Raw genomic sequence first — 16,397 nt, 5'->3', positions numbered from 1 at the left:
TATGTTTCACCCAATTTAAGGAGGTTGGGAGATCTGGTACTGAGAGGCATTCATGACTGGGGCAGCCTATAAGCCCAGTAAAATAAATAAAAACAACAAGAACCGCCACACACACACACAACCCAGCTGCAATCTGACCACTGGGCATTACAATTTCTGTTTATAAACACCCCATCTCTTTGATTCCCACATTTCTAAATTACCCTCTTTTCCTTTCTACCACTGGATCATCCTTTTCTTTTCCTGTTTTCCTCCTCCTTTCTAGAAAAGTGTGTGCGCCTTTGGAAGTCCTCCTGGGGATCAACCCCATGCAATTACAGGATAGCAATGATATCCCTATGTAGTACTGTTGCACATGTTTAGCACACAATATTTTTAATAACATTCCAACAGGCTCAGAGGAAAAATATAAATCATTGGCAAATCCATTTATTTGCAACTTCGTGTAAACATTACCTCTACTATTTGTATCAACTGTTATGCAGTATTCGATATTTTTATTCTCTGCATTTTGAAACTTTCAAGACTAAAATATTTAACATTGTATAGATTTTTTGGATTATTAACTGTTAGATCAAATGTTAATTGCTTATGAAAATTAAAATAGTGCATCAATTAAATAATGAACTTACTTATGTCTGAAATGTATAAATTAATTTGAGTAACAGAAAAATTAAATTATCCTCCAAATACACTATGGCAAAACCTAATATACATAATTATGCACAAATATTTCACCATCATAGGAGATGAATTAATTTCTCACTATGGCAGCATAAAATATAATTTAGTATTACAAAGGAGTAATGTAAGACTTCAGCAAAGTTGTATAAGATTTTAACTATGATTTCCACTGTGTTATAGAATATTCTCTTGGGCAAAAAAATAAAGTTATAATTAAAATGAGGTCAACGCAATGCAAAACACTGCATAGCAATTGACTCTAGTACAAAAGTTCTACAGAAATTTCCCAGCAATAAAAATTAGGGTATAAACCATGGAAACTCAAAAACTGATTTTATAGCTGATGAAAATAGATATACTCTATATCCTAACATTATATATAAGGAAACTTTACTATAAATGACAATTCACTTGAGTATCATGGAAGTTATTTATTTATTTAAATAATGGAAATAGGTGCTCATAAAAATAAGGAACATAATTTCTATAAGCAAAAACAGTGTTTTCAAAAAAATTATTTTTAAACAGATAGGATTCTAAGTATGAAAAAAAAATGTTTTTCACAGTAAATTTTACTGTTATGCATACATTTACAGGTAGTCCTTGGGTTACGACCATTTGTTCAGTGATTGTTCAAAGTTGCGACAGTGTTAAACAAATGGTATTTACGATGGGTCCTCATAATTCTGGCCATTGCAGCATCCCCACGGTCATCTGATTGCAATCTGGGTGCTCAGCTCCCAGATCATGATCATGATTGCAAACTGGGTGCTCAGCTCCCAGATCAGATCATTATTACATCGCAGCAAGTTGAAGTCATGCGATTGCAATTTCCAACATTCTCTGCCAGCTTCCCAAAAGCAAAGTTAATGGGGAAGCCAACAGAAAGTCAGAAGTCGCAGTCACATGAGGTCCTTGCTTAACAACCCATGTGGTCCTTGCTTGATGCCACCAATTGGGACTGCCAGATTTGCCGTTGCTAAGCGACAGTCATGTGACGTTCCACTTTATGAACATGTCACTTAGTGACAGTAATTTTGGTCCCAATTGCCATCGTAAGCCAAGGACTACCTGTATACAGATAGCTAGATTAAACACATTTTTAATCATATAGAAGCTGCCAGTTTATGAGTCTCAATACAGTATATATATCTGCTGCCACAAAATGCAGAGGGGCCATCAGTGTCTGCAGCATCCACTGCTTTCATAAAAATGATGAAAACAACATTATACTGTTGCAACACAAGTTCTGCCCCTTTAGTACCTGCAAAGGACATCACAACGAATGTACAAAAGGGGTGGGATCAGTGCAACACTGTTTTCTTCATTTGCACCCTCCCCCTGCAAATATAGTGTCATGACCTCATTGCAAGGCACAAAGAGCCTCACAACGTGGATCATGATCATTAAGGAAAAGAGGAAGGAGATAATCAAACCAGGGATTAACACAAGCACCCAAAAGCACCCACACCCATGGACCCATAGGCAGCTGAAAAGAAAGACGTCAGAGGAACAAAGATAAGACGCACCTGGTGCCCCGGAGGACACAACCGTCGCAGGGAGACAAAAGAAGACACCGGGAAAACGCCCAGGCAGCCATCAAGGGTCCCATCAAGAGGGATCGGGGCAAAGCGGGGTGGGGAAGCCCGGGGCAATACAGGAGGGTATAAAAGGGGCACCCCCACACCACCTACCCCGTTCCCGTTTTTCGTTCTGTCAGCTATCATTCCAATAAACCAGAAATCCTTAATACCCATTAAGTGAGTCTGTGTCTTATTGCGAAGCGAGGCTGGCCCTGACATATAGATTCATATAAGTCATTTTTAGAAGCTAAGATAATAAGTTGCCTCATCATGTTAACATCTCTGTATCTCAAGTAACCGGAAAAACAATAAATAGTCTCTTATGGTACAGGTACAGGAAAAGCCACTGCTTGCTTTAAAAATCAGCTAAAGAAGGAGCATCGATTTATATAACTCACAATATATCAGTTCATACTCATCAAACATCTGATCTTCTTACATTAAAATCATTTAATAAAAACAATTACATTTCTTTGGTCGCTATGAGAATTCTTTTTCGGGGTGCCTTCAAATCAGTGTTGAATTCTGGTGGCTACTTCGAGTTTTCTTGGCAAGGTTTTTCAGAAGTGGTTTGCCCTTGCCTTCTTCCTGGGGCTGAGAGAGACGGACTGGCCCGAAGTCACCCAGCTGGCTATGTGCCTAAGGCAGGTCTACAACTCACAGTCTCCTGGTTTCTAGCCTGATGCCTTAACCAGTATACCAGACTGGCTCTTTTAGAATTCATAAGGATAAGGACATATGTGATTTCCTAACTTCAGTAATTTTATTTTTTTAAAAATCATTTAATATAGAGACGGTTCAGGTGATGCCCACAGGCTCTACTTTGTTGGCCCTTGGCTCCATGTTGTGGTCCTCAAAAGCTTTATATGACAATGTAGTGGCCCGTGTAAAAGTAAAGTCTGGGATATAAGTTGATGTGTATAGTAGACTACAGAAACAGAGAGGAATCATACAAATAGATTCCTTACCTTATTTGAGACAACCCGAAGATCTGCAAACCAAAAGGAAACTATTTCCTAATCTTTTGTCTAAGAAAAAAGATTAAGTCTCAATTTGTCAGTAGCTTTTAACGCAGAAACTTGCATTGTAAAAAGCATTTGAGAATATTATATGTTTAAATGTACGTTTCTTATGGGTTCTATTTTAAAATATAACATGACAGAAACTATTAATGGATTTTTAAAGGAAATATGAAGTTTTGTGTCAGACATCTGTTGTGCATCCTGAACAATAAAGGGGCTAGTGGACAACAGACTATTGGCTACAGACAGTATACTACAGCTTTTCCATACTGCAGTTTTCACCTGTCTGTCTCCCATGCATAAACTGGTGGAGAATGAAGCTAGAATAAGAAATCCCTTTCCAGATTTCTACGTTCCTCCACTTTGAACACACAATGGCCAGGTGTTGTGTCCAGACTGTGGTTAACATGGCCCTTGATTGATAAATTTCTTTCTTTAACCCCCACTCTGCCCCCCACCTCCACAATACCAGAGCATTTCCTTCTGTGTCTGTCGAGATTGGTGTACAGCAACAACAAAAAGTTTACTGTTTTTCCTGACACTTGGGCTAGAAGGGTAAACTTGGCTGAACGCTTGTCAATTTCATGCGATTTAAAAATAAAATAAAAAACAAAGAAAAGGCCAGTATTTCAAAGTTCCTCCGATGAACCTGATCAAGAAAAACAAGAAAATGAAGAAATGGCTAGCATTTCACTATTCTACTGATAGAATATAGATAGAATATATATAGAATAATTACTGAAGCTGCAGGGAGCCCACCAGTCCAGCATGAGATGGCCATCAAAGGCAGAGGGCAGAGAATGAGGAAATGGGTGTACCTCCCAGAACATACTTCAGCCAACTGGAACAGAGATATTTGTGTAAGACAGAATGAAGTGCAGTAAGCAGACCGGACTGCCCTGCTTCCAGTAGCAAAGATGAAAAACACAATACTTTTGATGCAGAGCTAGAAAACTCAGGTAGAGGTCACTTTCCCAGCAAGATACAGGTGGGCTGAAGACAACATCATTTGTTCCTGCCCTTACAAAACAGGAGGTGGCTCATTCTTATGCTGGGGCAAGCAGAAAGTATGTAGCAGTCCTAAGTTAGATTCACAATAAGACAACATCTGCATTCGTTTTTTTCACTGGAACAGTCAAAAATTATTTAAACATTATGAAAAACATTAATTTTATTAATACAACAAAGGATACTTAGATCTTTAATTGCTTTGCTACTTATTACAAAGTCAAATAAAGCTAGTCAGGGGGAAGCCAACAGAGATATATTACCAGAATGATACTTATACAGTCAGAAATTATCTGCACTCCTGCAAAAAACTTTTTTTTTCTATTAGATTGATATTTTGTTCATACTGATATTAAAGCATTATTTTGGTGACATTTATATGCATGATGACTTGTAGTGCCCTTCTACACATTGTACACACTGAACACACATACCAGTGATGACATCAAAATGAGAACAGATAGCAAAAAAAAAAAAAAAAGAGCGGGGAGCTATTCAACTATATTTTCAGTTTTCAACAAAAAAGACTCTACATTCCACCATGAAGTTGTGAAGAACAGGATGAAAAGGTAAGTGTATATTTATATTTAAAGGGGGGACAGGGGGAGGAACATCCAGCAAACTGCAGACCAGTCAGTCTGACACTGAAATCTAGGAAGATTCTAGAGCACTTAATAATTGATTTGTAAGCACCTTGAAAACAATGCAAAAAGGAACAGAAGTCAGCATGGCTTTGCCAGAATATCATATGGCCTTGCCAGGATGTCAGATGGAAGACTTGCTCTCTCTTGCTTCAGAATGCAGGACATGGAATAACGGATTTAACTTACAGGAATGCAGATTCCAAAGGAATGTTAGAAAACACTTCCTAACAGCAAGAACAGTTTGACAGTGGAATCTATACCCAGAGACATGGTGGGTTCGTCTTCACCGAATACATGGAAGCAGAGGCTAGACAGCCATCTTTATGAGATGCTTTGGACTCCTATACTGAGCAACCAATTGGATTTGATGGTCTCCAATTCTTCTAATTACTTAGAAGTAAGCTCCACTGACTCCTGGGATGTTAATTTCAGATACATATGTGTAGTACTGAAAATTTGGTGATGTTTTTATCACATGAAAAGTTGCTATGAAAAGACAAATAGATTCTGTTTTGGAAGGTTAATGAAAAGGTAATCTAAATAGAAATTATCATTTATTCATCATCATATTTATCACATAAGCTTTTTTAGTGAGCTGAGCTAGATCCAGAATCTGCCACCCAAAAATTATAGTGCTTTTTCCATCCATGAAGGAACCCCACTAATGTAATAAGATGATGCAATCATTTATACTGTGATTCTGGTCATCTTGGTATTTCCATATGTGTTTTGGAGGATAAGAGGATCTTCCAGCTACTGAGGCAGATTATATTGGTAACCAGAGAAAGAGGAAGAAATTGGCTATCACATTCACCTTTTAGACAGCAGGAATATTCTAGGTGTAACACTGCTTTGGGAACACTCCCTCTAGTGGAGGGGGAAAAAACTGAATCCAACCTGAAATTAACAATGAGAAAAAACAATTATTCTGAAATGAGCTTTAAAAAGAAATGAAACAAGCATATTAATTATGTACACTAAATTTGAAACAATCTATTTGTTTTACATTTGTTTGCAAAAAATGCTGCACAATCTACTTTCAGGATTAATTTGTCATAATTATGACACTTTATTATGTTCCTTATTTTTAATGTTATAGTTGTCTTATCTGCCACTTTTTAATTTACTGTAATCAATGTTGGTTTTTAATTTGATTAGCCCACCTTTCCAGCATTTAGATACACAGCTCCACAGCAGGAGTGTCACAATACCAAGCTATTTCTCCTGTTCCTGTATATTTTTTTCCCTCTAAAGGAATGTGACAGTGAAACAGGGGTATCATAGGGTGGAGAAAAACTCAGTGTTCCAGCATCTTGTATGCTATGGCTGCAATCCTGATCAGGTTACTGCCTTTTCTTTGATTTTCTACATGTCACAACCAACCAACCAGCCAAACAAACAGGAAATATATGTCAATGGTGGCTAAAATGAGAGATGACTAGCAAACCTCTGCAATATTAGTGGGTCATGGGAATGTTCCCTGTGACTGGGATTACAGATCATACTAAGCCATGCATTAGGCATGAACTACAGTTAGTTGAATGCACACACCAAATCTTAAATCACTGTTCATAAATTACTGAGTTCACATAGCATATCAAACCAAAACCAGATAAACCATATTATTTTGATGCGTAAACTCTGCCTGTGTCTTTGTAATAGATGTGTATACAGTAACAGCATGCAAGGAAAGAGAAGTACCCTACACTAAGAATTATACATATTTAGTGCTAGAAAGTAAAAGCACATGAAGGATATGCATTCTAGGAATTTTACCAAGATTTAGCAAACAAATCCACAGAAATGCCACTATGGGTAGCTACAATAGTTAAGAAGAATTTTGGAACCAACACAATGCAGTGCATTTTGACACAGTATTTAATGTGCACAAGTGTTTTTAATAGAATCAAACACCAGATGACTGATTATTTTCCACATAGACAAAAACTCTCATTGAGACCAATGTCAGCTTTTCTACTAAAAAAAAAGCAGAGTGGTGGTGTTCAAACTCACTTTTTTATTAAAGTCCTAATCCTGCTGTCTCCATTTAGCCCACACAATTTCGATTTTAAAACCACATGTACACATGTATGTGTACATGTGGTTAGTGGTGTAATTATAACATATAACAAAGATCTTGGAATTGAAAAAAAGATCATCTTTATTCACATCAGAACCAGGAAAACATTTCTATAGCTAAGTCATAAAAAATGAACAGCTGAAATTCAGGAATTAAGGGAAGCTACAATGCCTTGTTTAGAAAGAAATGCAAATCCACTGAAACATCTTGACTGACTTTTCCAAAGTCACATATCACCACAGTAAAATCTGTCACACTTTGAAGGCCATTAAGTGCATACTCTTAAGCTTATTCCATCTCAATTACTCATTTTAGGTTATGGCACTCCAAAGGAATCTATTCACAGTTTGAACAAATTCACACTGGTCATCACAAATCTTTTTCACTAAAAGCTCCAGTTGCTATGATGACCTTCCATTTGCATAATTTCCAACTCAGCACAGTGCATTATGCATGCTTATCATTTTTATTCCATTGCTTTTTCCTATATTTGTTGTTCTAGCCACAAACTTACTAAGAATGCTAAGGCATCACTATTACTGAAATAATGTACTTGATTTGCTATGAACATGCTAAAGGACCATGTAACACACCCATATTATTAACATAACTAGAATTACTGTACAGTACACTTTTTAATATTGATGTGTTTGTGCAATGCAACTACTATTAAAAAAAACTGTATGCAAGCCACCTAACAACTAGAATTATACACATATGTCAGAACTTGTTTTGGAAGCTGGAGTTTAAGCATTCCCATTAAAAAAAAAAAAGAGGTAATACTCTTTATCTGCCACATTTTTTTCTGGTACTGTATCTTGATTGGAACAGAAAGATAAACTGTTGGTTATTTGAGGGCCACATTCCTAGAGTTTTTATTCAAGAAAAGCCTTTCAAGAACGAGCGGGACTCTTGCTCCTGAAATTAGCTTACTTTCTAGTGGTATCTAATCAGCCTGCCTCCTTTGAAGCCCCCCCAGATTATTTTGAGAATTCACCTTCTCTTTTTTTATACGACGATGCCCGCGACTCCCATGATTACTTGAGGATTCGCTTTAACGCTGGATTGTTCTATACGTTTAATTTATGTTGCTTTCGGAGACTTTTCACGCCCTAAGGCTCCAATGAGAAAGCACCCTCTGGAAAGACTTTGCAAGGGAAAACCTGCTAACTGCGGGTGTAAACTGGCCTAGAGGGCCGCGGCGGTTGACTGACTCTTGAAGCCGCGGCAGCAGCTGCCTGGTTCTCCAGCCCTCCCAGGAATTTACTGTGCGGAGAAACTCTTCAGGCCAGGCAACATCGCAGGTAGGTAAAAGGGCCCTTTCTTTGCGGTTCAGGATCCCCGGAGCGCCGGTGGTGGCAGACATGCTCCAGACGGTCCCCAAGAACTCGTTGGCCTCGCGGCGGCCACAGCAGCTCCTTCTGCTTTTCCAGCTTTTTTTTTTGCTCGCCGGCAAGAGGGAGCAGCAGCCCCTCGGCTTCGCTCAAGCGGTCCCTCACGCAGCCCAGCAGGGGGCGCTCCAGCCGGGAGGGGGGCACCGTAGCGAACTCTCCTATTCCAGCTCCAGCTTCGGGAAAGCGGGAGCGGCGAGGGCAGTCGCGAGCCCGGCGGCCAGGGAGCCCCCCGGGATGCGGCACTCGCTCCTGAGCGTCGCCCGCGGGGCATAACTTGGGCGCTCCCTTCCAGCCCTCACGGCGCCCGCCGCCCCTTCTCTCCCGCTGGTCGTTGGGCGGCTGGTAGTGGCGGCGACTCGTACTCGCTTCCCCAGCACACGGGCCGCTCGGCCGGGAAAGTGGGGGGCCGGCGTCGGATGTTCGCGTTACGCCACGCCGGTGCTGTCGTTGAGGCCTGCCTGGGCTCGTCTTCGCGCGGAGCCAGCAAGCAGATCCGGAAGAAGAGGTGAGAAGACGGGCAGGCAGGTGCTGCTCCCGGCGAGCAGGCAGCCTGTTTTTCTGCCGCTCTCTCGGGTCGGTCGGCGGGGCCCGGTGGGAAACCCGAAGAGAAAGTCATCAGGGATGGCTGTTACTGCTGAGGGAGAGGGGCCAGCGTTTTCCTCTTGCATGAAGGGAGAAGCCGCCTGCGGAAGACATTGGGGGTTTAACAAGGGGTCCTAAAAACATAAAAAATGAATAAAATCCGCTTGCTTTACCCAGAAGCGAGGATCTGGGCGTGCGAGTGAAACTCAGAAGTCAGCCTGGTAGTTCAGTCCGCCAGCTCAGTCGAATTACCTTTAGTTGTGTTTTCCTCAAACTAAGGAAGCAAGCCTGGTGTTTTCTCTCTCTCCCCCCCTTCCGTTTCTGGCTGTATTTTATTTGTAAACCTCAACAGATACCAGGAAACTCTCCCCGGACTCCTCTTCCCCCTCCCTGCATCGTGTATGAACTCTAGAGAACTGAAATGTCCTTTGGCTTGTTGCCCTGTTTGAAATAGTTTTCTCTCCTTTCTTTGTAGTTTAGCAGGGCAGCCGAGGTTGCCCATGAATTACAGCTTTCTATCATCTTAGAAAACGTGGTATATCTAACTAAATCTCTTTCCCTTTTATTTCACTTGGTTTGGGGGTTATATTTGTTGTTTGGTTATTGGGGCATTTTGTTCTCTCTATTCTTTTTAAGCGGGTCTAAAAGGGAGTAGAAGAAAAAGATCTCTCCCACCTAATTCTTTGTGCTATAGCCTTGTATAACTTCTGGGGATGTGGTACCTGATATTTCCTTTCTTTCTAGGGACTAATATATTTTTCCAGACTTCAGAAATGTGCATTCTTGACATTCCTAGGATAATAGTGTGACCGGTTTTAACTCTGCAAAAACTACCTAATACCTTATAAAAACAATTCTTTATGGCTTTTAGGTACTGTACTGTAAAGCCTTTCCTACCATATATGAGTGCATTATATTATGGGCTGCAGATACTTGATTGGATGTACTTACTATCATCTTGGTTTGTTTTAGCTACAGAAGCATATCTTAACCTTAAAAATGCCATTCTCATGATATTTATAATTTAAATTAACTTAAACCCTTTGCCATGTTTCTTCAGTCTCCGTTACACTGATTTACAGTGGCCTCAAAAAGGATCTTTTCCAGCACTCTTTAGAGATGTTGACCTCTCTACATTTCTCTGTTATTTGTTACTTGTTTTGTTACAGCTATATATGTTTATTTTAATAACTGAAACTGTGTGTTTATTTAGTGGGTGTGAATGAAGTTTCCCCTACCTCAAATTAAAGTACATTCACTCAGTTAAACAAAAGTTCTGGGCAAAGATTTGTTGTGGATGTAGCTGTTGTAGAGTGATAAAGTGGGTAGCACACACACACATAATGTTTTCATAGAGGTGGCTGCCTTGCATCTTGTGGTACTTTAGATTAACACGTTTATTATAGCATAAGGTTTTGTTGGAGCACTACCTTATGCTACATAATATTACATCTTATAATACATTTCAGGGTTTCATGGTGCCACAAGATTGTTGCTTATACTCTTATTAACAACAGAATCTAGTTTATTTTGATAAAACAAATCATTGTTTGAATTTACATGAACTAGCACTGTCTGATGAATTGTAAGTTTATGAATGACCATCAAATCAGAATTATAATCAGGGTTGGAAACTCTTTTCCATCCATTATTTAGACTTGCTGTGGCTTAGATGTTCATCCTAACTCATAGGCTGTTGTTAATATTAATGAGTCTGTGAGTTCTAGTCCTGCCTTAGGCATGAAAGCCAGCTGGGTGACCATGGGCCAGTCCCCCTCTCTCAGCCCAACTCATCTCACAGGGTTGTTGTTGTGGGGAAAACAGGAGGAAGAAGGTGTCACAAGTGCACTGCCATGGGGCAAATGCATGACAGCGCACACATGACAACAGATAGCCTCAAGTAGGGAAATATCCTACCTGAGAGGAGCCGGCACTCGACCATCAACGCCATTGTCCCGACAACGAGCAGGGCAGGAACAGGTAGGGTGTGGTTGAGACATGCGCAGTCATGGCTCGATCACAACCAAATAAGGAAATCCGGAGAAGGGGCGGAGCAAGGGTGGGGGGGGAGGAACTCTGGCGGGAACAAGGGGATATATTTGAAATCTGTAACAGGCTACGCTACTCTCGGCTTTTTACTGGACAAGTACCTATCTAAATAAACCCTGAACCTGTTTGCTCGAAGCAGCGTCTGCGCATTATTTATAATAGGACGATCCTTACAGAAGGAGTATTTGGTATGTTCCCTGCCTTGAGTTGTTTATAAAAGTAATAAAGGTGGGATAAAAAATTAAGTAAATAAATAAATATTAAATTTATATGCTGTGGTTCTTGCTCTCAGGTCACTGTTTGAGATAAAGAAGAAGCAAACTATTATCTGATAAGCCAACCATAATCTCTTATAAACTGAATTATGTGGGTGTATCAAACAGTTAATTTAGAAAGCCTTCGAGAAAATGCAGTATTTGTGCTTTACACATACGTATAATTGCACAATGTCACTTATATTTACTATCATGGACCAGGGATTTGTGAGACATTATAGGCACCAGAATCTATGATGAAGCTTATTTTGCTGTCTCCTATCTCATTGCTTGTTCTGACTTAAAACAAAAGACCAAAACTTTGGATTGTTTAAATATATACATACATACATGGGAATCCAGCCACTTCCAGCATCATCTTTATCGCCTCTGGAATAAAATGGTGGGTGGCTATATCCAAGTGCTTTAGTCAGAAGTATGCCCAGGAAAAAGAAAAATGGTAGCTGTGCATACAGGGATTGTTCTAAAGTGCACAGTAGAATGGTAAGGAGCTTACCTGCCAGTTTGACTTCTGGTAAACGTACTTTATGACCAACCATACCATATAGGTTGCATGCACTTCATATGTGTGTGTGTGTGTGTGTGTGAGTGAATGACCTACTCCTATTTTACCACCTCCAAGTGCCCAAAATCTGCCAAATACTTTGTTTTCATGTTGAATATTTAAGATTTTATAATGTAATAAAACTATTCATATTTATTCAATTTGTATGGACATCCATCTCTCATATGTGACTTTAGGTAGGTGGCTCACAATTATAGAAATTATAGAAAATTAATCTTTCATGAGGTACAAAATTATTTTACTCAGAAACTGCTACCCCTTCTGAAGCATTTGGGACATATATCCCAGCTAAACTATAAAGAATCGGCTTATTATTTAGGTGAAGTTCCATCTAACCCAGTATTGTTAACATTGAAAGGTTCCCCAGATGTCAGAAAGAATGTTTTCCATGTCTACCTGCAACTGCCACTGTTTGAACTTTGGATTTTCTGCATGCAAAACATTTATGTATATTGAACTACTTTGTGGAACTTTAGCCATTTAATAATAAAAAAAAATAGTTTCTTGAATAAACCATTGACATGTTTACTGAGAGTTCTGACCCACTTTGTCTGTGAGACAAATACGTTCACATTGGATTGAAACTTTGGCGTTCAATAAATGATCCTGCTTAGTATACTTGTTTATGTAGAGAAAGACTCCAGCAGAAAAGTATCTCTAAACACTATAATTCTGCAATGCAAAAAATTTTCTGACTTTGGACAGTAGGGCTTTATTTAATTTTAAAACAATATTCTTTAATTGTTACAGAAACCAATTGGTACATATACTTGTTTAGGAAATATATAAATGTCAATATGAAATATTTAAATAAGTTGGGTTTTTTTCCTCTTTATGAATTTACATCATAATTTTGTTTAGTAACATGAAAGGATCCAACCAAAATTTAAGTGCAGACAAGTAGATTTCCATGCAGAGAAGTATTTAATTGTATATATGGTGTTGAAGAAACTGCTAATGAGAAAATTTTATGTTGATTAAAACCTCCAAAAGAAGTCTGTATGTGAATTTAGGAAGGAGTTACTTCACTTAGATAAAAAGTTTCTATTTTCATGTCATATTTCAAAAGGATTGCTGGTAATTATTAAAGTGAGTTAAAGTTGTTAAACTACAATTCTGTGCATGCTTCCTTGGGAGTATGCCCGATTTAATATGAATTGACTTGTTTTTCTAAAAAAACCCATGTCTTATCATGCCTCAATTTTGGAAGTCTCCTATGAATGGTAAACACAAAAATTCATGCAATGAATGCATAGGGCCTTGTCTTCCTGTTTACCTTGATGACTAACTTAGATGGTGTCTCACGGATTAATATTAGTTTTAGCAATCTGTCCTACTTAACAGTCCAGTTAAGATGCCTGTATAATAAATTGTAAAACCTGTATACAGTAATTTATTACAAAACCTATTATATTTTTATAAGAATTTTATTAATTTCAAACAAAGATAAAAGCTATAGAAAAATTAAAAACTACAAAGAAAAAAACTAAAAAAAGTGAAAACACAATATTTTTTTTAAAAAAAAGTTACAAAGAAAGGTGACTTCCGACTTTTAACAGCAAGAATATACAACCATTTTCCATAATCAATCCTTTACTCTATATTAAACCACAGTCACATTATTTCTATAACTCATACCATTAGCACATTATAAAAATCACTAAATACATTTGCTCCTTCCCCTTATATTAAAAGGAAATTTTAAAAATCCCTTCTCACCCCATGGGTGGTATGTGTCTTCCTCAACCTCTACCAGAGGCCTGGGAGTTTGAGGGTTCTGTGCAGTATCTTAGCTGTTCCTAGCACTCTTCCGGACAGAGAGCTCTGATGTTCTTCCTGGGATCTGTTGGAGCCACTCTCCCAGCTTGGGAGTCACAGCCCTGAGTGCTCCTACCACCACTGGGACCACTTTGGCCTTCACTTTCCACATCTTCTCTAATTCCTCCTTCAGGCCCTGGTAAAGGAAATGTATGTATGTATGTATATCTAAACCTTCTAATCAACTACCCCCAAAAGATTACATTTATTTAATTATTTCTTTCCTACTACTATTCTATACATTCCTGTCTACTATAATAAGGATCAAACTGAAAAACATATAAATTATCTACCATTATACTTAATAATACAGCAATTTTAACTATCTTAATCATGTCAGACCGAAAACCAAACATTCTTTTTTTTGTTGTTATACCTTAATAATCTTAATCCAAATCGTTAAAGATAAATGAAGTCAGCTAAACCCTTAAAGCAATCCAGATAAATATTCTTAAACCCTTACCCCACTTCAAAATAAACCAAAGCATTTACATATCTCCACATTACACACAGAGCTTTTTTCTTAAATCAAACAGCCCAGCTGCCCCCCTCAAAAACTCCGACTTCAAGAGAACTTGCATACATATTAACTCCTTCTTTTCCAAGGCACTCCATCAGAAAAACCATTTCACTTTTGGCTTGCAGCTCGATCCCTACCTTTAATTTCTTCCATTCAATTATCCAGTCTTCATCCAGCATCTCAACAGAAGTTGAAGAAATGTTCCTGTCACTGTTAAGTTCCTCAATTTCATCCATGACATCCCCAACCAAATGGGACATTTTAGAACTCGTATTTTCCACAGTGACTTGGATGCCTTGCATAAAACAGTAAGAATCAGAAGAAAATTGCTTAAGGTCTCGATAGAAATCAGAGAAAGTCTGCTTGAATTCCTCCATATCTCATGCAGTAGATTATACTGCCCCTTAGGTACTTGGAGCCTCATGTGGCTCAGAGTGGGAGGCAGCAGTATTGCAACCAAAACTCTCCCCACGACCTGAGTTTGATCCCAGTGGGAGCTGGATTCTCAGGTAGCCGGCTCAGGTTGAATCAACCTTCCATCCTTCCGAGGTTGGTAAAATGAGTACCCAGCTTGCTGGGGAAGGTGACGACTGGGGAAGGCAATGGCAAACCACCCCGCTATATTCTGCCAAGAAAATGTGAAAGCAGCGTTCCCCTCAAAGGGTCAGACATGACTCGGTGCTTGCACAGGGGACCTTTCGCCTTTCACCTAGGTAGTTAACCAGCAAAAGTCAAAGATATGAGAAAGCAAAAGTTGTTTACATGAAGTGGGAGTGAATAGCAGACTGTTCCCAAGGAAAGTGAACAGGAAACTGAAGGTTCAGATCAGCCAATTCAGTGTGTAGGAGAATAGTAATTTCTTCAAATCCAGTACAAAAGTAGTAACACAATTATTTACTCTCAATCCTCCTTAATGGGAAGAAGCCAAAACTTAAAAAGAATTTTTAAAGATTGACCCCCAAAATAACGATAAGCACCAAGAAAGCTCACTTCTTCTTGTTGTAAAAAGCCTCTCTTAGGGTACATAAACTTTAAAAAATATAAATTGGGTGATTTTAGAAATGGGGTGGCTGGTCTTAATGTCCCTTTAAGGCTACAGCACAGCTTGGAAGTGGTGACATCCCAGCTTCCCGGCGGCTCTTACCAGACGACCACGAACGCTGCTAGCTATCCTCTGGCTGCAAGTTGCAGTTCTGGAGGACAGATGGGATGATTCCAAGTGTTTTCTTTGTCCGAGAAAATGCTCCTGGGCTTCAGGAAGAAACTGCCTGAGCCTCAAAAACCTGCTTGCGTTGTCAGTTCTCCCCACGGAGCTCACGGACACAGCTGTTCAGACCGCCATGTCCCCACCAGAAGTCACAAAACCTATTATATTTTTGAACTTGTATCTGTATGGCTGTCTATTTGGATTAACTGATCCAACTTTATGTCTAATGATTCTTTTTTTTCCCATTTAAATAAGATAACACACACTCTACTTTCTCAAATATATTTTATAAACAGTTAAAGATAGGCCATTGAAATTAAAAAATACACATTGGTTCTACAACAAAATACAACTTAGGAGACTCACACTGTGTTTAGAGTGTTGAACTTTCATAGGTAAATCTGGATTCAAATCACCATTCAGCTGGGAAGATCACTGAATAATTTTGGGCAAATTTCTGTTTCTTAGTGTAATCTAATTCATTATGTATGTTGCCTTGATTTTTTGAAAGGAGGAAGGATGTAAATGTAATAAAAATCTCTGATTCCATTTTACCTTGGAAAGAGATTTTATTTATTCAGTTTTGATGTCACTTAACTTCAGCTGACTCTAGGCAGCTCACAGAATAAAGAACAACATACTGTAAAAACACTGAAATACTGTACAATGAATTAAACCAGAACAAATTGCAAAATGACTGCAAGATAATTACAAAGTAATTACAGTCCAGACAACATATCAAAAGATCTAAAAACATAACAAACAGGAATCCTATCTACCCTACCTTGGGAGAACAGCCAGTTTTTCAAGGCCTTTTGGGAATGTCATCATTGTATGGATCTCAGCGGGGGCCTCATTCCAGAGAGCAGGTGCAGCTACAAAGAAGATGCACTTTCTGAGTCCTGAAAGGTGTCGCTGTTTAATTGAGGGGACCCAGAACAAACCTACTGTCCCAGATCATACTGG

The 16,397-nt window shown here is 38.9% G+C and overlaps 1 protein-coding gene across 5 annotated transcripts in view; it reads left to right on the top strand.

The window, feature by feature from the left end:
• Positions 1 to 8,067: 8,067 nt before the first annotated feature.
• The window catches only part of FAM135A (family with sequence similarity 135 member A), a 63,689-nt gene continuing 55,359 nt past the window's right edge, over positions 8,068 to 16,397 (top strand). For 2 of the 5 annotated variants that reach the window (XM_063313212.1, XM_063313184.1), the window contains exon 1: positions 8,585 to 8,920. The gene's annotated coding sequence lies outside the window, so the exon portion shown is untranslated. Of the gene's footprint in view, positions 8,326 to 8,584; positions 8,921 to 16,397 lie in introns of those variants that run through there. The other 3 variants (XM_063313220.1, XM_063313205.1, XM_063313194.1) reach the window with 2 other exon arrangements.

The sequence above is a fragment of the Candoia aspera genome, chromosome 1 (genome assembly GCF_035149785.1).
Source record: "Candoia aspera isolate rCanAsp1 chromosome 1, rCanAsp1.hap2, whole genome shotgun sequence".
Taxonomy (NCBI): Eukaryota; Metazoa; Chordata; class Lepidosauria; order Squamata; family Boidae; genus Candoia; species Candoia aspera.
This window is presented reverse-complemented; position numbering and strand designations above follow the sequence as displayed.